The sequence below is a fragment of the Saimiri boliviensis genome, chromosome X, assembly GCF_048565385.1.
Source record: "Saimiri boliviensis isolate mSaiBol1 chromosome X, mSaiBol1.pri, whole genome shotgun sequence".
NCBI lineage: Eukaryota > Metazoa > Chordata > Mammalia > Primates > Cebidae > Saimiri > Saimiri boliviensis.
This window is the reverse complement of record NC_133470.1, coordinates 120,404,286-120,429,997: the sequence shown is the minus strand read 5'-3', so window position 1 is coordinate 120,429,997 and position 25,712 is coordinate 120,404,286. Positions and strand designations below refer to the sequence as shown.

Sequence of the window (25,712 nt, the reverse complement as noted above, 5' to 3'; positions counted from 1 at the left end):
CATGAACCAACTGGATCACTTACACATTGCTAGCAGAAATATAAATTTGTAAAATTACTTGGAAAAAATTGCATTATCTCTTAAAAGTGAATATTCACAATATGTATACAAGGTTTTGGTTTAATATGTAATTAATTAATTATATCTTTTTTTTTTTTTTTTTTTTTTTTTTGAGACGGAGTTTCACTCTTGTTACCCAGGCTGGAGTGCAATGGCGCGATCTCGGCTCACCACAACCTCCGCCTCCTGGGTTCAGGCAATTCTCCTGCCTCAGCCTCCTGAGTAGCTGAGATTACAGGCACACGCCACCATGCCCAGCTAATTTTTTGTGTTTTTAGTAGAGACGGGGTTTCACCATGTTGACCAGGATGGTCTCGATCTCTTGACCTCGTGATCTACCCGCCTCGGCCTCCCAAAGTGCTGGGATTACAGGCTTGAGCCACCGCGCCCGGCCTTAATTAATTATATCAATAGAGCCACGAGTGGAGATGACAATGGTGATTCATACACCAAGGGTTATAATTAATCCAGTTTTGTGCTCTAGAGGCCAGACGATTTCTAGAATTCAAGGATGGCTGAGCACCTAACCAGCATCATTTGGTAAGGCAGCATACCAGGTTAGAACAAAAGTCAAGGGGGTATAGGGAAAGGCACTTGTTTTGGTGGGAACACTATTAATTTAGAGTGTGCTTGGTTCCTAAAATTTTATCTATGAATGTTTGCTGACTTAATGAAGCAAAAAGTGAAGAAAAAGGTAATGATTATTTGCCAATGTTTGCTTGAGGTGGCAGATTTTCAGTCATAATCAAGAGAAAAAATAATAGGTGCATCAATTTGATAGTTTTCTGTTTTTTACATTTGGGAGAATGTAAGTTCCTTCCAGAGGCACTGGAAGGATATGTCATTGTCCTTCAAAAATTCAAGGATAGTGATCTACAAATTTTTTGTCAGGAAATATTAGTCAATTTTAAATAGTCATTCAACATATATGCCAATGTAAAATAATTGGATCTAAAGCAACTTTTCTTTTGTAAGGGGAAATTATAAGAAGAATAGAAAATTGTAGAATTATTAACTGAAAAAATTTCTAAAATTTTTTTACCAGATCCCCACAAATGATAATTTGAAAAAAAAATATGAATAGGTATTGGTGAGTATGGAGATGTTTAGTTATGACAATAGCTATTAATTATTAAATATTTAACAACTAATGTCAGGCTGTGTACTAGACTACTAGACTCTTTGCAATTCTCACAGCAGCCAATGAAGTAGTTATTACTGATTCCATTTAATATATGTGAAAACAGAGGCTACAGGAGCTTGAGTGAGTTTACCAAAGTCCCACAGCTAGTCAGTGACAGTGCTGGGATTCTGAACCCAGATCTTCCTGATTCTAAACTCACATTTTCTTCACTGAAAGTTGACCTGTGTTGGCAGTCACCATGTTGAGTGAATGAAGCAATGGGTTCTGAGATGTCTCTGGTCATCTACCCACTCCCTTCCTTATGCTTGTTCTTCTACATAGAGCATGGGGCTCCAACCCCAGCTCTGCTGTCTACAGCACTGCCAAGTGACCCATTGGGCTCCACCTTGACCAACTGGGCATCAAGCGGTGCAAAAGCAAATCCTTCTCAAGCTGGGAGCGTCACACCGTGGACTACTCCTGCATGCAGCTGGGTACATATCTTCTGGGTCCTATGACCTGCCTAAAACTAAGTGAGAGAGTGGAGAGACAGATCCAGGCAGCTCAGTAACTGCTATTACCAGAAAATGTGACTATGTCCATAACAGGTTAATAGAAGATATTCAGTAAATATTATCCAACTATTACATTAGCATCATCATTACTAGCTGTGAAGCTTTTAGCGATTTACATTAACCCCTCCTAGACTCAGTGCCCTAGTCCATAAAATAAGGTTGAGTTTACTGGAATGATCTAAGATTGTCATGATGATTACATGACAAGCTAAATCCATTTAAATTTCTGGGCAATTTGCTCATTAAGTGTTAGTAAGACAGAGAGATAAGTGGTTTTCTCCTTTTAATGTGATGAAAATGAGATTATAATTATCTTGCAGATGATGGCGCCCATGTATTTGCCCCACATGTCTACTAGCTTCCTGACAAGCTAGGCTTCCCCAGCCTCTTCATTCTCTGTATGTAAGCAATCAGTTTAGACCTAGTGCTGAGATAGAATTCCCTTTCCAGTTCTTTCTTACAAGTTAGAACTATATTCAAGACTCATTCCTGGCACCCTTTTTTTCCATCATGATACCTTCAAATACTCAAGTCCTCACTAATCTCTCTCTCTACCACATAATTTGACAATGATCAATTTCTCATTTATTCTGTTCATTCACCTTGTTAGCTTATTAGCTAATTGGTAAACTTCAAAAGCAGGGTCTATCTTCTCATAAATCTTAGAGATTTATGAGAAGATAGACCCTGTGCCTTTCATAAGGTAGAGGGTAAATAAATAACTATTGCAACATCTATCCCAGTGCCTTTCATAAGGTAGAGGCTAAATAAATAACTACTGCTAGATAAATTAATGTAAGTTATCTATGTAGTCAGCCATCAATTTTTGTAACCAAAACTGGAGGAAAGCTTTAGAAGATTGAATGTCATAGTTTTAGCACCATATAAAACAAGGCACTGTTTTACATGATAAAATACAGACTGAAACTCATTAAAAATTTAGAAAAGATTAGTTTGTGACAGATGAATCCATGATACATTAAGTGAAAAATAATTAATTTGAAGGAAGACCTAAACTTATACTATTCTTGTGTTAAAATTATGGATGGTAAATATATTTAGGGGATCCTCTCACAGAAAAGACATGACCCTCATTAAGCCAACGTCACATTTACGTTCTGATCATTAGGTCAAGATAGCAAAAGAATATACACAATTTGCATTTCATTTACAGTTTTACTATTTTCAGACAATTAAGACAAAAATGTATCAATTAAAAAACACATAATTTAATAAACACTTGTTGATTGATATATAAAACCCAGTAAAAAAAATGACACATCTTTCCTGACATTTGGCAAGGATAAATATAATGACTTCTCCTTACCATATTTCCGTATATATTTTAAAAATTATAATTCTTTCCACTATAATCTTTATCAATGCTATTGAACCAAGAATAAAAGGAATATGAACATAATTCTTATAATTCTTTCCACTATAATCTTTATCAATGCTATTGAACCAAGAATAAAAGGAATATGAACATCAAGAATGTGGCCCATAAAGGCATGGGCCAATCTTCTGCTCCCATTCCATATAACCCACATTCTTGCCTTGATGATTCAGAGACTGGCCTCCTTTTGAAATAAAAATAAATACCTTCTTTCACAGAAACATGTCAAGGTAGAGTGTTCACGTGATCTAATAACCTTGCAAATGAATGTCTATAATGATAGAGTTTTATTTTCTCTTTATTATTTTAATACAGAATGAGTTCTATTTTAATATACCTTCATCACTTACCCATACACACAAATATCCCAATGATAACAAGATGTGAGAAGGAAGTCTTTTAAATAGATTTTTAAAACTTAATTTCTTAAACTAATATAGTCTTGGGGTTCATCTTAGAGGTCCATGTGGGTAGGTGAGAATCTGTCAGCATAATGTCTTTTTCTCAGAACGTTTTCTAAAGGAAGCATGCTATTTTGTTTCCCTTGTTATTATTTTTGCTTCTTTCTCCTGCTAGTGTACTTTAATTTTATTTGGAACTTTGAGGATGGAAAAGTATGATTATTTAGATTTTCTAGTAAAATAAAGCACTTTTTGTGAGAAAGACTATGAATTCTCTTTGACATAAACATCTGCCTGTAGTTGAATGAAGTATTATTTAGGATATAATGTAGTATTCAACAGGAAAAGCAATTTGTCTAAAAAATGCTTCTTTCCTTGTTGAGTTTACCCTCTCTCCAGCTTGATGTGTCTTCACTGCCTATTTGTTCTTTGTTACTGTCAAGATAATAAATTTCTATCTGGAGCAGATGGTGTAACCGCCATTGTTCAAATGCTTCTAATTCATTCTGCTGCAGGGTATTTTTATCATTAAACCTCTAATTAGCAGTATTAATAAATTGAATCTATGGGCTATTCTGTCTGGGATGTCTGAACATTTGTTAAGTATCTGAACATAAAAATACATATTATTTTGATATCATGAAAATTGTATCAAAACTGATTATTTCTTAACAGAATCAATGTAAAGATATATTTTATTAAGTTAATATGTTCAAAAGCATCATTCTCTCCATATATATACACACACACATATGTATGTATATGTACATATATATACACATTTATATATGTGTGTGTGGGTGTGTGTGTATGTATTCCAAGCAGATAAAACTATTGTTTTAAACACCTAGTAATCTTCCATTTTGGAAAGGTAATAAAAAAGTATGTTAAATATACATGTATGTGTATATACATACATATATATATATATATATATATAGAGAGAGAGAGAGAGAGAGTATGATGGTAGGTAAATGCTATACAATTGTAGCAATTAGTCACTAGTTCTATAAATTTATTAGTTGATTAATTGTATATGAATCTATCATAGAAGGTACTTGTTCCCCTTACTAATTCCTCCATTACTTATCTCAATAGAAATAAAAAAATCTTCATGTGTGTCTTCATACTTTTGAAGAGAGTGTTCAAATTTAATTCTATTTTTAAATTACAAATGTGGAGCTTTATATCTACAGGTTCTAACAACATGCCTCCTTCACCCCATGTAGAAAGCCATCATACTTCATATTTTACCATCAGGAAGGAATTAGAGGCAAGGCTAATATTTTTGCTATCCATCATATTTTCAATATTAAAATGATTAAAACTAGACCAACAACGATTTTTCATTTAACTTTATCCTTACAGCTTTAAAAAGGAAGGCAATAAATGAATATTTGCAGAACTATTAATAACGTTTAAACAAATTACATTCACATATAAGAATTCCGTAAATAGAATTCTGCAACTTATTATGATTTTTCAGTGATTACTACTTTAGAAATAATTTCATTCAATGTAGTCTGTATATTGTGGCCAGGTGTGTTGGCTCACACCTATAATCCTAGCACTTCAGGAGGCTGAGGTGGATGGATCACTTGAGCTAAGGAGTTTGAGACCAGCCTGGGCAATATGGCAAAACCTTGTCTCTACCAAAAATAAAAAAAAAAATTAGAAGGGAGTGGTGGCACTTGCCTGTGGTCCCACTACTAGGGAGGCTGAGATGGGAGGATCCCTTGGGCCCGAGGAGACAGAGACTGCAATGAGCCGAGATCATCTCACTGCATTCCATCCTGGGTGAAACAGTGAGATCCCATCTTAAAAAAAAAAAAAAGTCAGTAACTAAATAGAATTCTGCAACTTATCGTGATTTTTCAGTGATTACTACCTAAGAAATAATTTCATTTAGTGTAATCTATAAATTGTAAACAGTATCCAATAGTTGGATAATTTTACAATCAGCAATGATTGATTCTAATTTAACAAATGTTGAATAAGTCAACAAAGATTAGGGTGACTATACATTCTACTTTTCCTAGAACAGTCACAGTTTATGCTTATTGCACATGTATTAATTATAATCTCTAACTCTCAAAAGTGGCCAATCTAGATGTTAAATTATATAGTCATTTTTATGGACTCGGGTAACTCTGAGTGTTACATGCTGATATATATATATAAATACAAATGCCGCTTATCTGAAGAAGCACCCAAAACTTATTAATGACACAAGATATATACATAAAATTCTTAAGTGTGTTTTTTTATTAAAAAATTCAATTTTCGGTATAGCCAGTAAGCACTGTGAAAATTCAGTGAAGAGGTATAAGGTTATGGATTAGAGTGCTTAAGGCTAATTTAATGGAGTTGCTTTACTAAAGGACATTGTGGGCATGAGGTCACATAGTTACAGGGATGAAGATGAATATGGTTTACAGCTGATCAATCAACAGTGGAAACGACTTAATATAAAGAAGAGCATGTTAATAAGAATAATAGGTAAGGACTCAGAAATTCTGGTCTCTTGTTCTTCTTTTCCACTGGCTAACTTTATATCATTGAGTAAATTACTTCTTCCCTTTGACTTTAGTTTTTTGATTTGTAAAATGAGGGATTGAATTGGATTCAGCCATTCATCAGTGTTTTTATGATGAGATTACTTTTTGCAAGGCACTCCACTAAGGACTATGTAAATGATCTTTCTTCAAGTTATTTTCCTGCTTTAATTTTTATGGTAGTTACTTTTGTCACAATTATCTCCAATGATATAGTTGTGGCGAATTTGGAATCTTGTGCTTCTCTGTCAAAGAAAAACATTTCTTGTAGGTACATGATTTTAAGCCAACAAATATTTGCTGCATTAAATTGAATTGAAATTTTTCCTTGCAAGTACCCTTTGTTTCCTAATTGGATTAGAACCATATTTTCATTCCCTATGACAGTGGTAGGGGACTTTGCCAGGAGAAGTTGGCTTTGTGTATTTTCAGATGGTGAAAATAACTGTTATGTTAACAGGTAACTGAGGCTGCAGCCAACTCAGTTAGGAAGCATGAATACTATGCAGTGTTGTTTGTTTTTGGGTTTGTTTTTTTTTTTTTTTTTTTTTTTTTCCCTTCTCACAAATGAAACCAGTTTCACATTTGCTCTACCTTCCCAAACTAAAGAATCTTGCTATTATTCGAGTGCTAATTACCTAACAGGAAAGATCAGGCTCTCTGGAGTAGAGTTACTGGCACTAAACAGCAGGGACCTCTAGCAACTCAAGGAAGCTGAGATGTATTCTGTGAATCCAGCTGATTCAAGGCTGCAGGCCCACTTCCGAGTGCAGGCTTTCCTATTTGGGAGGGAGTTGAAAAAGTGACCCTAAAACATTATTATGGATCATACATCACTTTTGATAACGCACACTGATGATGCCCTCCACTAACTAGATGAGGACAGACCTAGCCTAAAAGGAATCTGATGAGCAAAAGAAAATGATTTTTACTTGTCAAATAAATATTTATTTTGTTCTTGAAAATTGTGGCATGATGAAAGTGTTATATGCTTATCCACAATTAAATCTGGAGCATTCTTAATATGTAGTAGGTGCAACATACAAGATCAAATGCAGACCATGTTTAAGTTGATACTTAATTCTTTTATCTTTGTCACCTGTCAGAAATCAGAGACAGATCTTGTGTGTGTGTGTGCCAGGACATAGTTAAATCCAGGTGGAGTCTAACTCTGGCTACCTCTGACTAATGCATGCTTTTCACGTTGATACTTGTGGTCATGAAGCTAGCAGTAGGGAATTAAATGGAGAGAATTCAAGACCTTATCAAGACAAGTTGAATGAAAGCTAGAAGTAAGAAAAAATTGGAGTTATAATAAGTGTTTGAGCATACATGAGCTACAAGGAAAGCAAATAATTGTGAGGGTATTTATTTTCTCTAGATTGCACTTTTACACACGGAATACCTTGTAAACCTTGCTACCAGGGATTTCCTCTCACTTTTGGTGTGGTTTGGCATTGGCAGAGAGACTGAAGTGTTTTCAGGAAAATATTCTTACTCTCTTTTACTAATTTTTAAAAAATAAGTGAATTTTAAGTGTCAAGAAATTTCTACCAGCTTTCCACATTGCTTTCCACCCACTGATATTTTTTAACTTTCAGTGTTTTTTTTTTTTCTTCAGAAATACATAGTCCTGTTGGTTTAAATCTGTAAATATACCAAGGCAACTATTAAAAGTGTTAAATCCAAGATATGAACGACTGAAAACTAACTGATAGAAGCTAGAAATAGGGTTGTAAGCAAATGATTGGGAATCTGTCTTTTCAGACACACTGCACGAGAAATACAAATCAGTGTTTGTTTCATTCTGCCAGTCATAGTATATTCTACGACCTCAATCTATAAAGCACTTAAAATGTTGAAAACTTTTTACTAAACAGGGAGAAGTAGGAAGAGGAAAAGCAAAAAGCATATGTAATTGCTTGACAATGTGCTGAAATATTAAACTGCAGACATATCTAAGTGTATGTGTAAAATAAAGACCGATTTTGAAAGCAGATTATTTATTTTAAAAATGTGCTTGATTATTTCAGGGTCTAGAAGCAAACACGACTTAAACCTCTACTCATTGTGTACGTGTGTCTGTATGTGTTTGTATTTAATCACCGTTGTGGGAAAATAAGAGCATGATCCAAATTCTGTGCCTCGTCCCAGAACTTTTAGAGATTGCTGACACCTTACAGAGCCGTGGTAAAGGGTCAGGTGCAGGAAGGAAAAATAAAATGCAAACTCACACTGACATGCAGAGTGAATAACCAGTCTTAGAAAACCTGAAAAGCCTTGACATTGAACAATGCAAACTGGGTTTTAAACAGGCAATGGGAAGGCTTCAGTTTTTGCAACTGAAAAAAAAAATGGCTAAAAGAGAGTGCGTGTAAAAACTAAAAGAAAGGAAGCTAAATTGAGACCTACAGGATGGTGGATATCTCTTTTTTTTCCTGATGAACTATGAAACTTTTCTGGGACAGAAAGAATAAGAAGATAGATCTGCACCCATTGTGGTTCAGGGTAACTGATTGGGCTCTGTAATAGAGCTATAGGTAACTTTGTTTAATGTAGAAAGAAATGATTCAGGTTAAAAAGCATGCTTCACTGATTTTTCCAAACAAACTTAAAGAATTTGAGAAACAGGGAATTTCCTCTCAGATAAGCTAGTGAAAACCTACTCATGCCCCAAACAATGTAGTAAAAACAAATTGAGAGCAAGCAACAAAATAACTTGAGAGTTCAATATAATGTAGAAATTTGTAATTTTATAAAAGTGTATCAGTTTTAATATCTTCAAAAAGGAATTTAACAACATCTGTCCCTGTCCCTCTTTGAAATGCACAGGCCTGAGATGTTATAGAACCAAGATCTTTAAGTTAGTAAGCATATAGATCAAATATGTTGTAAGTGGAATCCTCGTACAACTTTAAACCTTCTTAAAGTGAATATTTGTAATATGTTTTTGACCATTATGAAATACTTTGTCAACTGTTTTGGTAATATTCTGCAAGAAGAATGAATAGCCTTAATAATCTCTAATATTTCTGATTTTGCCTTTGCTTGAGCAGTTTCATAAATGAATATTTTACTTGGCACATTTTTTGCTATTAAAAGAAAAATAATGGCTTCATTTGTTACAAAAAGTAGTTCTATAAATATTTTGATCCAATTTTAAAATTCTCTATTTATGTGACAAAACAATGTGAAATAAATATTTCAAATGCCATTTATTGATGAGTAAATTGAAAATATTGCTAAATTCTATTTAAAAATTCTTAGAAGAATTTGTTTTTTTTTTAAAAAAAAAAGTCATGATCAATGTATAGACATGCTTATTAGGAGACTCTTGGCCTTTTTCAGAAAATTGTACTCTGCCATAGTATAAAGAATCCTGGTGTGTTCGGGTAGTATTTTCTTTTTTCTTTTTTTTTTTTTTTTGAGACGGAGTCTCGCTCTTGTTACCCAGGCTGGAGTGCAATGGCGCGATCTCGGCTCACTGCAACCTCCGCCTCCTGGGTTCAGGCAATTCTCCTGCCTCAGCCTCCTAAGTAGCTGGGATTACAGGCATGTGCCACCATGCCCAGCTAATTTTTTGTATTTTTAGTAGAGACGGGGTTTCACCATGTTGACCAGGATGGTCTCGATCTCTCGACCTTGTGATCCACCCGCCTCGGCCTCCCAAAGTGCTGGGATTACAGGCTTGAGCCACCGCGCCCGGCGCTCGGGTAGTATTTTCAATCTAAAACCTAGGAGGCAGGTGCTCACATGTTCTCTTCCATGATTGGAAAATACAGGGAGGAGGCTATAGTGGCAACTGTTACCATGATTGATTTCATTGGGGTAGAAGATGGACCAGCTGGTTGCAATCAATGCATTGAGGACTCTCTCAGTTCAGCAGAACTGTTACATTTTAAACTCCTCAAGGTAGAGCACAGTGGTAATGTTTTGAAATTTAAATGTTTGGAAATGCAAGCTACTTTTCTTAGGCCATTTATTCTAAAGAACACAACATAATGTTTAAGCCCTGTGTTGTTCACAGATTATAATGTTGCAGTGATAAAATGTATACTCCATTGGCAACAATAAATAGTAGTAAAGGGACTGAGATTCTTGATTTTTAACTTTGTATTTAACCTTGTATAATTCTACCTGGAAAGTGTTTGTAAAAGTATAAATAGATGTAGGAAGATTACCATATGATCACTGTATTTTACGATCTTCCTGTTCTTGAGTTTGCAGTACATTGCAGGTTAAGGTTATGCCAGGAAATAAGATTGCTTTATAGAACTTTATGACTTTCAAATTTTGCATTTGAAGAAATTGTCGTATACATGATAACAAATCCTTGAACCATGAAGAGATTGGGGTATACATGATGACGAATCCTTGTACGATGAAAAGTAGAATTGGATTTTGTCACTGTCTATATCTCTGCTTAAATGGCTTTTACACTCACTTTAAATGAAAACAATGAAACACAGATGTCATTAAGAGTGATTACTGATTAGAAATAATCCAGAGAGGCTTCTTATATGACATGGAACACTAGTTAGATTAAAGTACACAGATGGGCCATTAGGAAGTTGAACATTAAAGACTGCCAATCACATCTTACCATTTGCTACACTACAGGCAGAAATTTATCCACATTTTGATCTTGTAAGACTCAAATCTCATGGTATACAGAAGGTGTGTGTTACAGAGTGTTTTCAAGCTATGCCATACCACAATGAAGCTTAACAGTAAATGTTTAATGGTTAGCTCTTGTGGTATCAAATTGGGCATGTTTTTAACACTACTGACATTCATTTTGAATTTCTTATTCAATGCAATGGCACAAACATCCTTTGGAGACTTACTAAATAACAGGCAGTATGCTAAGCATAATGAAGACTAAAGCAGATTCCATGCATTCAAGTAGCTTACAGTCTTGGGAGTAGAGATTTACTGACCTCGTTTCAAAAGTAAGACACTGCTATCTTATGCATTTGTGATATAACATCTTCTCTTTTATTGTGCTGTCTCTCCTTGTTTCTTTTCTTTATTTTATTTATTTTTTATTTTATTGCATTTTAGGTTTTGGGGTACATGTGAAGAACATACAAGATTGTTGCATAGGTACACACATGGCAGTGTGATTTGCTGCCTTCCTTCCCCTCACCTGTATCTGTCATTTCTCCCCATGCTATCTCTTCCCACCTCCCCACCCCCCCATCCCTCCTCCATTTCCCCCCAACGGACCCCAGTGTGTAGTGTTCCCCTCCCTGTGTCCATGTGTTCTCATTGTTCAACACCCGCCTATGAGTGAGACCATGTGGTGTTTGATTTTCTTCTATTATTTTCTTTCTATTCTCTTCTTTCTCACTCTTTCTTTTTCTCTCTCTTTTCTTTCCTTTTTTTTCTTTCTTTCTTCTTTCTTTCTTCTTTCTTTCATCTGTGTCTCACTCTGTCACCCATGCCAAAGTGTAGTGGCACAATTGCAGCTCACTAGAACCTCGAACTCCTGACCTCACACCATCCTCCTGCCTCTCCTTGTTTCTTAAACTTGAATAATTGTCTATTGGTAGTAGATTTTCTGCATATGCTGATGCCACTGGACTCTGTTGACGTATAAAATTCACAAATAGACTCATACATTTTCTCCTAAACTAAAACTGTTTTCTGCTTTTGCTTAGCCCTTACATTTTAGAACATGAAATCAGTTACCCCTGTACTCTGTTAGAAGCTCTTCTGGTGTGGGGACCTTGATTAGTATGTTCTCCTTTAAAAGTGGAGAACCAGTTCTGTGAAATACTGAACATGGTTTTCTGACTAGCTCTCATAGTGAGGGTTTTCTTTTGTGATTTGATTAGATTTTTTTTTTTTTTTTTTTTTTTTTCCCAGCCTGGGTAACAAGAGCGAAACTCTGTCTCAAAAAAAAAAAAAAAAAAAAAAAAAGGTTAATTTTTTTTTTATAAGAAAAAGAATAAAGAAGAGGAAGAAAGAGAAAGAGGAAGAGGGAGAGAGGATGGGGGTATTGCTTTATTGCCCGGGCTAGAATGTAATCTAAATATGGGTATGCCTATAATTGTCCTTAATAATGGAGATATAAAAGAAAATGAGGGAAGAGAATAACAAACAAGGAGCCAACCAACATTTCATTTAAACTTCTAAGTTGATATGATGTGGTACTGATCTACGTATTCCTGTATTGGGTGCATATATATTTAGGATCTTTAGCTCTTCTTGTTGTTGCATTGATCCTTTTATCATTATATAATGTCCTTCTTTGCTTCTTTTGATCTTTGTTGCTTAATTGTAACTTCTGCTTTTTATTTATTTATTTTAACTTTCTGTTTGGTTGGTAAATCCTTCTGCATCCCTTGTTTTGAGTCTTTGTGTATCCTTGAATGTGAGATGGGTCTAGATGCAGCATACTGATGGGTTTTAGTTTTTTATTCAAATTGCCTGTCTGTCTTTGGATTGGGGGATTTAGTCAATTTAAATTTAGAATTAATAATAATATATGTGAGTTTAATACTGCCATTTAATATTAGCTGGCTATTTTGCCCATTAGTTGAGGTAAATTCTTCATTATATTGATGCTCTTTTTGGTATTTTTTTAGAAAGGCTGATACTGTTTGTTCCTTTCTATGTGTAGTGGTCCTTTCAGAAGCTCTTGTAAAGCAGGCTTGGTGGTGATGAAATCTCTGAGTGCTTGCTTATTCACAAAAAAACTTTATTTTTCCTTCACTTGTGAAGCTTAGTTTGGCTGGATGTGAAATTCTGGGTTGAAAGTTCTTTTCTTTAAGGATATTAAATATTGGTCCCCACTCCCTTCTGGCTTGTAGGGTTTCTGCTGAGAGATCTGCTGTAAGTCTGATAGGCTTCCCTTTGTGGGTAACCTGACCTTTCTCTCTGGCTGCCCTTAGTATTTTCTCCTTCATTTCAACCCTGGTGAATCTGACGATTATGTGCCTTGGAGTTGCTCTTCTTGAGGAATATCTCTGTGGTGTTCTCTGTATTGCCTGGAGTTGAATATTATCCTGCCTTACTAAGTTGGGAAAATTTTCCTGAATAATATCCTGAAGCATATTTTCCAGCTTGGATTCATTCTCTTCGTCACATTCAGGTACACCTATCAAGCGTAGATTAGGTCTTTTCACATAGTCCCATATTTCTTGGAGACTTGGCTCATTCCTTTTTATCCTATTTTCTCTAATCTTGTCTTCTTGTTTCATTTCATTGAGTTGGTCTTTGACCTCTGATATCCTTTCTTCTGCTTGATCAATTCGGCTGTTAAAACTTGTGCATACTTCACGAAGATCTCGTATTGTGTTTTTCAGCTCCATCAATTCACTTATATTCCTCTCTAAATTGTGTATTCTTGTTAACATTTCGTCAAATCTTTTTTCAAAGTTCTTAGTTTCTTTAGATTGGTTTAAAACAAGTTCTTTTAATTCACAGAAGTTTCTCATTATCCACATTTTGAAGCCTGCTTCTGTAATTGGAACACACTCGTTCTCCATCAAGCCTTGTTCCCTTGCTGATGAGGAACTATGATCCCCTGCTGAGGGAGAGGCGTTCTGATCTTGGGTATTCTCAGCCTTTCTTGGCTGTTTTCTTCCCTTCGTTATAAATTTATCCATCTGTGGTCTTTGTATTTACTGTCTTTGTAATTGAGTTTCCGAGTGGACGTCCGACTTATTGATTCTCAGCGCCGAAATCTGAGCAACCCACTGCACCGACTAAATCAGCGGTGTTAAGATTGATGGTGCTTTTCTGACTCTGCACCAAGAACCGACGCTCCAAGGCGCCGGCAAAACCGCCTCGCCGGTCACAAGAGTCGCACTGGCGACCCGTGGGGCCCCTCCGCTGGAAATCTCCTGGTGCGTGAGCAACAAGAATTCATGTGAAGGTATGACGTCCTCTCGTTCTTTGTGCTTTCACTGGGAGCTACAATCCCGAGCTGCTAGTGATCAGCCATCTTGGATCTCTCTCGATTAGATTTTGAAGTTTAAAAAAAGTGTATGTCTTTCCAAACTTAGCTAGATGCAAGTAGTCCACCATATAGGATCAACAAGGGATAAATTAATTTTCTTTCAACACTTTCAACATTTTACTTTTTTCCTCATTAAAGTTCAAATTGCTCTCAAGAGCAGGGAAGTATGACTACATTTCCCATCAGATGATAATTAAAAAATGTCATTAAGAAAGGATGTTATGCTATTTTATTTTATTTTAAGTTCCTGGGTATATGTGCAGGATGTCAGGTTTGTTACACAAATAAACGTGTGCCATGGAGGTTTGTTGCACCTATCAACCCATTACCTAGGTATTAACCCCAGCATGCATTAGTTTTTTATCCTGATGCTCTCCCACCCCTTACTGCCCTGCAAAAGGCCCCAGTGTGTGTTTTTTCCCTCCCTGTGTCCACATGTTCTCATTGTTCAGTTCCACTTACAAGCGAGAACATGTGGTGTTTGGTTTTCTGTTCCTGTGTTAGTTTGCTGAGGATAATTGTTGCCAGCTCCATCTATCCTTTGCAAAGAATATGATCTTGTTCTTTTTTGTGGCTGCATAATATTCCATGGTGTATATGTACCACATTTTCTTTATCCAGTCTATCACTGATGGGCATTTGGGTTGACTCCATGTCTTTGCTGTTGTGAATAATGCTGCAGTGAACATAGCATGCATTTATCTTTATAATAGAATGATTTATTTTCCTTTGGGCATATACCCAATAATGGGATTGCTGGGTCAAATGAATGGTGTTTTGTTATGCCATTTTATTAGGAAGTGGCCTTCATTCGGGCAATAATAAAATAAACTACATTAATTTTTATACAATTTTGGAAATATCAAGGCTACGTCTTCATAGCTTAATTCCTATTACTGTGCCCTATACAAAAAAAAAAAATGCAATCTAAGAGGAGGGAATTTCTATAAATTCAAACTTTGAGTGTTTAATTAATACTATGTGATACCATCATATCGAAAGTTTAAAAACTTTCTCAAATATCTTATTTTGAAATTATTGTAGGAATATACAAGTTAGTATTTTATATGTAACATGAGTAGATATTCAGATTAAGAAGTGAAATATATTTATGTATGTTTTTATTCATTTTTTGATGTATTTACTTAGGCTTAAGCATTGTTGCTTGGATTTTGTTTTGTTTGTAGGGCTGTACCTGAATGATAACATTTTTCTAGCTTCTGAGTTTATTTAGAAAAATGTATATTGTTGTAATTTAGGGCAGTGGATTGCATTAGTTTTTATAGAAATTAGTTTTTAACAAATTAGTTTTTTGTGGAAAGATTTCTTAGACTGATTATGAATTTTCAATTTACAGCTGACACACATAATTGTTTTCTTTTTAACAATAAGCTTTTGCCACCAAACAATAATTTGATAATTATCTTCCAATGTTTTTCATATTAATTTTATTGATGAATAAATCAAGAAAAAAATTCAACAACGAATTTTGCACAATAGAATCAATTTTCTACATAAATAACTTGAAAATAGGAGACATGATTTTTTAAAATGAGAAACAATGTTATTATTAGTGAATTGAATGCGAACTTTGTGATATCAGATCATTTTTGCTTTTTTGGGGTTCACAGTTTCATTCTATATAAGTGAAGTTTCTAGATAAATGAATCTGCAGAATACAGAGCATTCAAAATATATTAGGTTGGTGCAAAAGTAATTGCTGTTTTTGCCTTTTTTTTTTTTTTTTTTTTTTTGCACCAACATAATGTATGTCTTACTGTTTGCAAGAGCCATGGAATCTAGGTTATTGATTTGTGTCTTAAAGGAAATGGGTATAGCAATCTTGATTACTTTGTAATCTTCATTTTATCTTATTTAATATATATGGTAGTGTTTTTAATGCAAACTTCTTATTGCGTAAAGTTTTATCAGCCTTCACATATTATTTATGAATATGTTGGAATTTTTTTCAAGTGAAAATATAAACCACAGATAAATTCGATGATTTAACCTGGGCAGTACGTGGATAGTAAAAGGGAGGGAAAGAATCTTTGAGCTTTGACTTTGTGTCCTCTCTGCGAAACCCAAATTAATCTGTTTTAACAGGATTAAGCTCTCAGTGTCAAAGTACTTTGCTAGGAAATTATCAAAGCACAAGTTAGTTAGAACACAGAGCTACTTGCATGGGCCGACAGTTATTAATTACATGTTCTTGGGCTGGCTCAATTTCAGGCAATTCACTGCTACAACAAAAGGCTTCTCTTAGTTTTTAGTCTTATAGAGAAGAAACAAACCCTCACAGTACCAACTGCAAAATAATTGCTGTATAAGGTATAAAGAAGACATATTTTAGATTTAAAATTTTTGGCCAGTGTTTTTGGTCATTTCATTCTTTTCACTATATATGCCAATTCTAACTACAGTTAGTGGAACAGTTTGGGAGCTTGTGTGTTTGCCTAAGCAAATAGAGTGTTCAAATTTGATGTAGCTACTGGGAGATAACGATGAGTTTGCCTTGTTTTAGTATTAGATACATTTCTGGGAGGGGCCGTGCATGATGGATGGCTCATGCCTATAATCCCAGCACTTTGGGAGGCTGTGACAGGTGGGTCACTTGAGGTCAGGAGTTCAAGACCAGCCTGACCAACATGGTGAAACCCCATATCTACTAAAAATACAAACAAAATGAGCCTGGCATGGTGGTGCACACGTGTAATCCCAGCTACCTGGGAGGCTGAGGCAGGAGAATCACTTGAGCTGTGGAGGTGGAGGTTGTAGCAAGCAGTGATTGCTCCACTGCAGCCTGGGCAGCAGAGTAAGTGAGACTCCATCTAAACAAACAAACAAACAAACGAAGATATATTTCTGAGAAGTTCTATGTAACTATACTTTTGTTAGTCATACTTTAAGTGTACAGGAAATTATTTAATAAGGTTTATGAGCCTTGTAGATTCACATAGCGGGATCACTAGAACTACTGCATTGTTGCCTTTTAACTGTTTCTCCTCACACTAAAATAAAATTAGTAACTTATTCTTGAAAATTTGATTTGTCTTCCCTCTTTAGTGGTTTATTAGGTTGTCAAATCACCTACTTATGGCATCTGAAGGTTTTGGTGACTGAGCCTCTGCTGAGAATTACATGCCTTGGCTAATAAACTAAGTACTGCTAGAGGCAATTATTTTGAGATAATTATTTTCTCACAATTGAAAATATTAATAATTGGTGGCATCATACTGTTTAAAATAAACAAAAAGTGAGACCATAGTAATTAAGTTCTTGGTTCTTAATGCTGAGTTTCTTTCTTTTTGGTAGTTATTTCAAGAGTTTTATTTATTATTATTGTTATTTTTTATTATACATTAAGTTCTGGGGTACATCTGCCAATTGTGCAGCTTCGTTACATAGGTATACACGTGCCATGGTGTTTTGCTGCATCCATCACCTTGTCATCTACATTAGGTATTTCTCCTAATGCTAACCCTCCCCTATCCACCCTCCCACTATCCCTCCCCTAGCCCTCCACCCACCGACAGGACCCAGTATGTGATGTTTATGCTTAGTCCATGGTCATGATGTAAGTGGCTGAGAATGTCATGGTATTGCCCAGACATACAGTGAAAAGATGAATCAACAGAGAATGAGGGCTTAAAAAAACCACCCTAGTGCATTCTCTTTGAAAAGCAGGTGGAAAGAAAGGAATATAACATTTTTCAAGAAGGGATTGTGGGCAACTAGAAGGAAAAGACACATGAAAACAATCCTAAACACAAGAAAAGGCAGCATTTCATACCTCTATTGTTTGGGGGAAGGGGGCAGACAGCATTTTTGAACTGGCAGCAATAATCCCTGTTCTACTGAGTGCTATAAAACCACTCCGCTATAAAAGGGAGAGAATGAAGTATGAGGAAGCTAATATATATATATATATATATATATATATATATATATATAACAGAAAAAAGATGCATAAATATCAAGTTGTGATAGGAATGAAAAATATAGAAGAAAATAGCTACATTAAGACTAACATAAAGAAAAAAATGCCTCAAAAATACAGTATGAAAAGATAAATCTATACAGGAGGAATTACCAAATATGAGAAAATGTAATGAACATGCCTGAAACATAGACAGCAGTTTCCCTGGGTAGAGGAAGGGAGTAGTTGGTGGGGGAAGTGGAAGAAGGAGAGAAAAAAAAATTAAAAACCACAAATATGAGTAAATGACAAAGAATTAGGGAAGCAAACTGCCTCAGTTGGAAATTGATCTCCAGAAGCATAAAGGATAAAGTTAAAGGGAGAATTTAAGAATTTAGAGAGTTTAAGGGGAATCTTGAATAATTAATCAGAATCGGGCAACTAAGGGCAACATATCTGAAAGTAGATACATGCACTGTGTGCTTAGTATAAGAATGCAAAAGGCAAGTTGATAAAAATACAGAAGATTGTGGTGGTTTATGCAAGTTCAGGGCAATAAATAAGAAAAAGACATTTTTATGAAAAAAGGATATGAACCTTTTCTGAATGATCTTTATCAATCATCAGATAGGATGATTATTCCAAAACAAGCATTACAAAGTTGTTAAAATGCAAGAAATCTAGGAAGGTTGATGGATGATTGTGAATGAAATGGGAAACAGGAAAAGAGAACATTGGATTTGTGAATATTAAGCATCACAAAAGATGAGTTTTTATACTTGAATTTAAAAGAATTTATGCATGTTATTTATGTTTTCAGATTACCTGCAGTATATCTTAAAACCATTATGGAACTAAATACTGGATAGATTAATTAAATTTTTTACATCAATTCAGATAAATACTTTGAGTTTAATTTATTGAAATATCATTTGAAATTGGTAGGTAATATAATCTAGATTATTAAAATTATTCAAAACATGTTTAGATTTTTGTGATATTCTTAGAGACATCTTTGATTTGACCATATGTTTGAAAGTTTTATTTTTAGTGCATACCACAGATATGTTAATAAAGGCTAAATTGTCTTTAATTTTAGGTTCCAATTACTGTCTTTCAGAACTATAATAAATTGAAATAAACTTTACATACCCATGTTACAGTACGGAAACTAACATGTACCAAAAATTTAGGCAGGTGATAATTTATTGATTGCCAACTATATTCTACATACAGATACTTTAACGTCGACAGATCTTGGATCCAAGAGAACAGTAGTGCATACATTTAAATTCAGGCTTTATTTTCTCCCTTTTTGCCCCCAATTATTTCATTTTTTAAAGTATTTTCCACATATGATTATGACAATTACAGTACTAAATCTATAGTGTCTACTACACTTTTCAAGCACTTGGGAGAATAGCACATTTTTATTTGTCAAATTAAGATTTTTTCAATGCTATTTAAGTGTCATACAGATATGAGGATTTGGGCCAAGTGCAGTGGCTCAGGCCTGTAATCCCAGTGCTTTGGAAGGCTGAGGGGGGCGGATCACCTGAGGTCAGGAGTTCAAGCCTGACTAACATGGAGAAACCCCATGCTACGAAAAATACAAAATTAGCGGGTGTGGTGATGCACGCCTATAATTCCAGCTACTCAGGAGGCTGAGACAGGAGAATCGCTTGAACCAGGGAGGCGGAGGTTGCAGTGAGCCCAGACGGGCGCCACTGCACTCCAGCCTGGGCAACAAGAGTGAAACTAAGCCTCAAAAAAAAAAAAAAAAAAAAAAAGAGTTGGGAGCAGATTTTGTACATTTGCCTATTGGCTGTTAATACGAACAGTAGTTTTTATTTTTGTCCTTTTTTTTCTTGATGGTGAATTGATTTTGATGATTCCCAATACAATATGGTACAGCAGGCTTTCTTTCAGTACAAAGAAACACAGTGTTTATCCTACTGGTAACACTGTTAATGCAGTTTTCTCTGAAGAATGCTTTGTATCTTCTGAATTGGGGCACACCAGCAAGGATTTAGGCCATAGGAATATTTGCAATTCTTGTGGTCACAGAGCAAAGGTTATCTTTTGTCTTTTCTCTGTTTTTATTTTATTTTTGTTTTTTGTCGGAATCTCACTCTGTCGCCCAGGCTGGAGTGCAGTGGTGCAATCTCAGCTCACTGCAACCTCTGCCTCCAGGTTCAAGCAATTCTCCTGCCTCAGCCTCTCAAGTAGCTGGGATTACAGGAGTGCATCACCACGACTGGATAATTTTGCATTTTTAGGAGAAATGTTGGCCAAGCTGGTAACGAACTCCTGACCTTTAGTGATCCACCTGCCTCGGCCTCTCAAAGTGCTGGGATTACAAGTGTGAGCCACTGTGCCTGGTCTTTTCTCTGGTTTTAAAGAAGATCTGTATAGCATCACCATTCAGTCATTTCTAATTGAACAATATATGAGGAGTAGGAAACACGGTTTCATTCGTATAAAGAATTTTGCATGACTTCCTATGAAATAGAAATCGCATGTACCTGATGTTTCAGTCTATTTTGACAGATCTGGAGAATTAACACAAAGTGGATAGCATAAATCTCTAACTTGACTGCATTTAATATCTAAGTCATTACTTTATTGCAAAGTATCATATAATCAAAAATTAATGTTTACTAAACAGAGATGAAAGCAAAATCCCTAAGTCCAATTTGCAGATCATTTAGAGGGTAAAAGAAGCCCCAGGTGGTACTCAGTTTAATGTATTAAGAGAATTCAGAAATCATTTTGAATATTAGTTTTTTTGTTGATTTCAACACATCATTCCATGCTTAAGACTGTTCAATGCCTTCCTATCTCAACTCCTTCTCATTACATACAAGATGTTAATGATATGGTCCTAGGGTTTTCTCCCTAACCTCAGTCTTTATAACTCATTCTGTTTACACTCATCTTAAAGTCATTTGTACTTGATGTTCTCTCTGGACCACCAGCTTTCCATTTCTTCAAATGACTAGGTCATCCTCATTCTTCAAGTCTCATGTCGTATGTGACTGCTTCAAAGAGTTCTATCCTGACTATGCCATCCAAACTACTCACTCCCATTTCTCATGTTTATCTGTTTTATTTCATCTTCCACAGCATTATTACTTTATACAATTTTCTTATTTGTTCACTTTATTCTCTCTCTCTCTGCCCCTATATTGTAAACCCCCTTGTAGACAGGACTTCATCTGTCTTGTTCAGTTTCCTTTTTACTGAAGTAAGTATAATAAGTAATCAAAATAGCTGTCATCCAGCTGCTCTATTGAATTTTAAATCTAGTTCAGGGCTGTCAAATTGGACAGTGATGTAGAGGCTCTTGGAAAAATTTTAAAGAGACAAAAAGATGATGAAAAGATTAGAAAACAAGACCTGTGAAGAGGAGAAAATGGTGATATGGGTTGCAGTGTTAACTACCCCAGAGTAAGAATTCATTATATTTGCTCACTTTTTGCAGTTTACAGAACACTTTTGTACGTATAAACTCCTTTAGTCTTTTACATAATATCTAAATTTATTTTTATCCCTGTTTTACAGGCATAGAAATGGAAGCTCAGGGAATTTAACTGACTTGTTCAAAGACAAATAGTTATAAGACATTATTTATGTTTCCTCAGTTCTACCACCAATATTTTTTATCCATGACGCCACTTTTGGTTTAGTCTTCAAAGCACAGAATTTAATTTGGATGGGATGAACAAAAATGTTTAATATTAGAGATTATAACTTCTGATAAGTTGTCCCAGGTTATAAGTTGTTCCAGGTAAATTTGGAATTCATTTTGCATAGATATTCATCTGTATGGAATGGTCTGGAAGAGGGTAGAGGCTACGGCTAGAGGCTAAGAGACTACTTAAATATTATCTCTTCAAGCTTTAAAATCCTATAGTCTTTTGGCGAAGTTTATGACTTTCAAAAGTAATCATTTCAAATTTACTTAACATTTAAAATTTGATTAAATGATACCACTCTTTTAGCCTTATATCACAACTGGACTTGGCTCTAGGATGTGCTCATTGCATGAGCTGCGTATATTATTATTCAATACCCAGAACATGCAGTGTGAACATAATAGAGATTGAAAAACAGCCAGAAGGGCAAAACATGAATTCCTAAAGAATAATTTTGTACTTCATGTAGATTTTTTTAACTCTTCACTTTCAGCTGTTTACTATGCTTCCAAACTCTATTCCACAAATGAAGTTTTAAACTCACAATTTAAATTAGCGTATTTCTTCTATTATAAAAAATTGTTTATTCTCTTTTATTTATATTAAACATTTGCTGAAATTTCACACAGATAGTCAAAGTTAGCTTTCAGCAGCAGTTAGAAGCATTCTTTCAATAGAACTGTAAAAATACATTTGGAAGAACATTATTATGCTTTTCCATCATGTTGAAATTTCTTTTGATGACACATCATATGCTGTCTAATTTTACAGCTTATAATTGAAAGCTCCACAGTATAATTTTACCTCATGATGATATTAGTGAACATATCATCTGATGATCAGCTAACTGCATATTTCTTTAACCCGTTTATTTAAAAATTTCCATAATTTCCAGGTTTTTTTCCAATGAGAATCTTTACTTAAACAATTCTAAATAAATCATATGTATTTGATTTGAAAAAAAAAAAATCCTAGACTGTTAGAATGATTTTGTTTGGAAAACTACATGATTTCTGCAGTCCTGACTATATTCCTTACAATTAAAAATTATTTATTTTTATTTTTGCATGTCCTTGCTTATATCAGGAACCAAAAGCTAAACTTAGACACCTAAGAGCAAAATATTTAGAAGTACTTGTTAAGAGACTTAGTCCAAAACATGAATAAAAAAATGTTATAAGTGGAAGAAAAATAACGGAAGTACACTTAACTGAAAATATAAATAGAATAAAGGTGGGAAATGGATTTATACAGAAAGAAGAATTTTAATACATGCTGATTAGAAATATTGAAGCATTTTCTGAAATATTATCAAACTGAAAATTATGGTCTAATGATTTTAAAGAAAATATCAGAATATATTCAACACATTTTGTTTATTCATGCCTGGCATATAGCAGGTCCTCAATAAGTATTTGTTGAAAGAATAAATAAACCAACAAGTCTTATTTGAGCACCTGTTATGTGGAGGATAGAATCCTACGACCCAGACATAATTTATGATCTAGTATGAGAGAGAAGAAATATAAGGAAAATGCACAAGTGACCACCATATCTGAAAGCGTGTGATAAGAATTAATGAATTGGAAAAGGTCAGAGGAAGGCCAGATCATTTCTCATTCGGGAAACTTTCAGGGAGGAAAGGGGACTTGAGCTTGGGACTTGGCAAGAATCAAGTGGGCAAAAGTGTTTGTTGTCGAAATTTGAGCTTATATATAAAGATTATTTAATCAATATTATTATAAGACATTCAATAAACTAAAAACAAGAATTATCACGTCATCAATAAATCTTGGTGTAATCATCCATTCTTAATTTCCTTTGCATATTACATTGATATAATATGAAATAGTCTAGGTTCCTGCAAGCTGCTTTGTCACTTAGCCTTTTTTTTTTTTTTTTTTTTTTTTTTTTTTTTTTTTTTTTTTTTTTTTTACTATGTTATATGGTTTATAGCAGGCATCCCCGAACTTTTTACACAGGGGGCCAGATCACTGTCCCTCAGACCATTGGAGGCCGCCACATACTGTGCTCTTCTCACTGACGACCAATGAAAGAGGTGCCTGGGTCTGGATAAATGGCCTCATGGCCCATGGGCCGTAGTTTGCGGACGCCTGGTTTATAGGTAGCATATCCAAAATATTTCAGTAATTACTCTGCCCATCATTTTATTCTTCGTGTTCAATTTCTAGCCTGTTATTAAAAATTAATTTAAAGAATTAATGTAACTTTAGTTATGTCTAATTTTAAAATTCCTATTAAATATGCCAAACAATAGTTTATTTTTAACCTTTTTCTTCCTGAAAAGATCAAAGATCTTAGCTTATTTCTTTCAATTTCCTCCTAGGACATCGTTGTGAGGAGTAGTTTGTATCAGGAAATGTTAATTTCATCAGGTTAGGGACAGTGTTAGGAGAAAAGCAAACCGATTGCCCCACCCAAAATATTTATGCCCATCTTGTGAGTGATATGAAGATCACTTCGATTCTAAGCTAGTTTTCTCATCCCCTTTTCATGCAACTTGCTGCTAACTCACGTTGCCATTTAGCAGACAGAACCTTGTTATGCCCATTCTCCTATTTTCCCTCCTCTCCCTCCTGTTTCTTCTTGTTCATCTTTCTTCTTTATTAAGTGTACAAGAATTATGCAGTCTTTGTTCACCATTCTATATCCAGCTACAAACACTTTCTGTAGGCTTGAATTGGAATCCATATAAATGTTTGCTGAATAAAGCAATAACCACCCCTGCTTTGCAAAAGTCAGCCCATTTAAATATACTCATCTTAGAAAATAAGTATAGGAAGATTAATCTGACTCCTGAATGTACATAGCGCATACTAAAATAAAATGCAGACAGGTGTTACTTTATTCACTGTTCTTGCAATATTTCTGCTGCTACTCTACCGAAACTTGTCTTTCTCATACTCCTTCAACACTTACTAGCTTTGTAATCTTGAGCCAGTGAATTAACCTTCCTGAGCCTTTAGGTATAATATGACCCTAATAATAGCTTGTGTATCTGAAGGCAGCAAAATGGAGTAGAAAGTCTACTGATCCAACTTATGATAAATTAAGATGTGAATAAAATTTTTAAAAATCTATCTATAAAAATTACAGTTTTTTTGCTCTTTATTAGTTACTATAACTAATTCCACATGAAATTCCAAATCCTCTTAACCAAAGAAATAATAAAATAAGAAATAAGAAATATATATATGTGTGTGTGTGTGTGTGTGTGTGTGTATGTGTATCTACACATAGATATATATTATATATATAATTTTTTCACTAAATCTCATGGTACCTACCTAGTAATGGTGATTATTATCATCAGTTAGAAGTATTCAATTCATGAAATTTCTAAAAACAAACTCAGATCAAAAGCTTTGTAATACATGGTTGTATTGATAGATACTTAATGATATATTTTGAAGGGTTAAAGGTTAAGTAACCATCACCAATATCCTTTCAATTGCCATAATTGTAGAATTCTTTTTTATTGATTGGCTGTTTTTTTTTCTTTTCTGGCACTGAAAATGTACCCCATATTGTTATTTTATTCATTAACTAAAGTTGTAACCTAATACTTAGTTCTATACTAGGAACTACAGATACAACAATAAAAAAGACATAATCCCTCCCCTCAAAGAGATAACATTTTGGGAGAAGTAGGTGATAGAGCAGACAATTAATATACTGTGTTATAAGTGCTATAGCAGGAGTGAGCTCAGGATACTTTGTGAACTCACGAAAGCTCTCCCAACCCAACTATACGGTAGGGGAGTCAGTCAGGGAAAGCTTCCTAGAGGAGGTGGTATCAGTATTGTATTTCTCCTGCCTATACGTGCCCTTCCCAGGGAGGTTGAAATGCAAATTATTTAAACTTAAATATACAGTAAAAATTATTATTTGGTTATACTGGCTACTTAATATTTAGTACTAAATGAAACTACAAAATGCATTACCAGGACTCGAGGTGGGGTTGAAAAAAAAAATACCAAGAACAAAGAGGCAGT

General features: G+C 34.7%; 1 protein-coding gene and 1 non-coding gene across 2 annotated transcripts in view; both read left to right on the top strand.

Annotated features, from left to right (window-relative positions):
- Positions 1-25,712, top strand: part of HTR2C (5-hydroxytryptamine receptor 2C) — a 279,985-nt gene that overhangs the window by 38,561 nt on the left and 215,712 nt on the right. The gene's annotated exons all lie outside the window — the stretch shown is intronic.
- LOC120361958 (small nucleolar RNA SNORA35) lies at positions 1,559-1,685 on the top strand. The gene has a single exon (XR_005577983.1). It is a non-coding gene; the product is annotated as a small nucleolar RNA SNORA35 (small nucleolar RNA).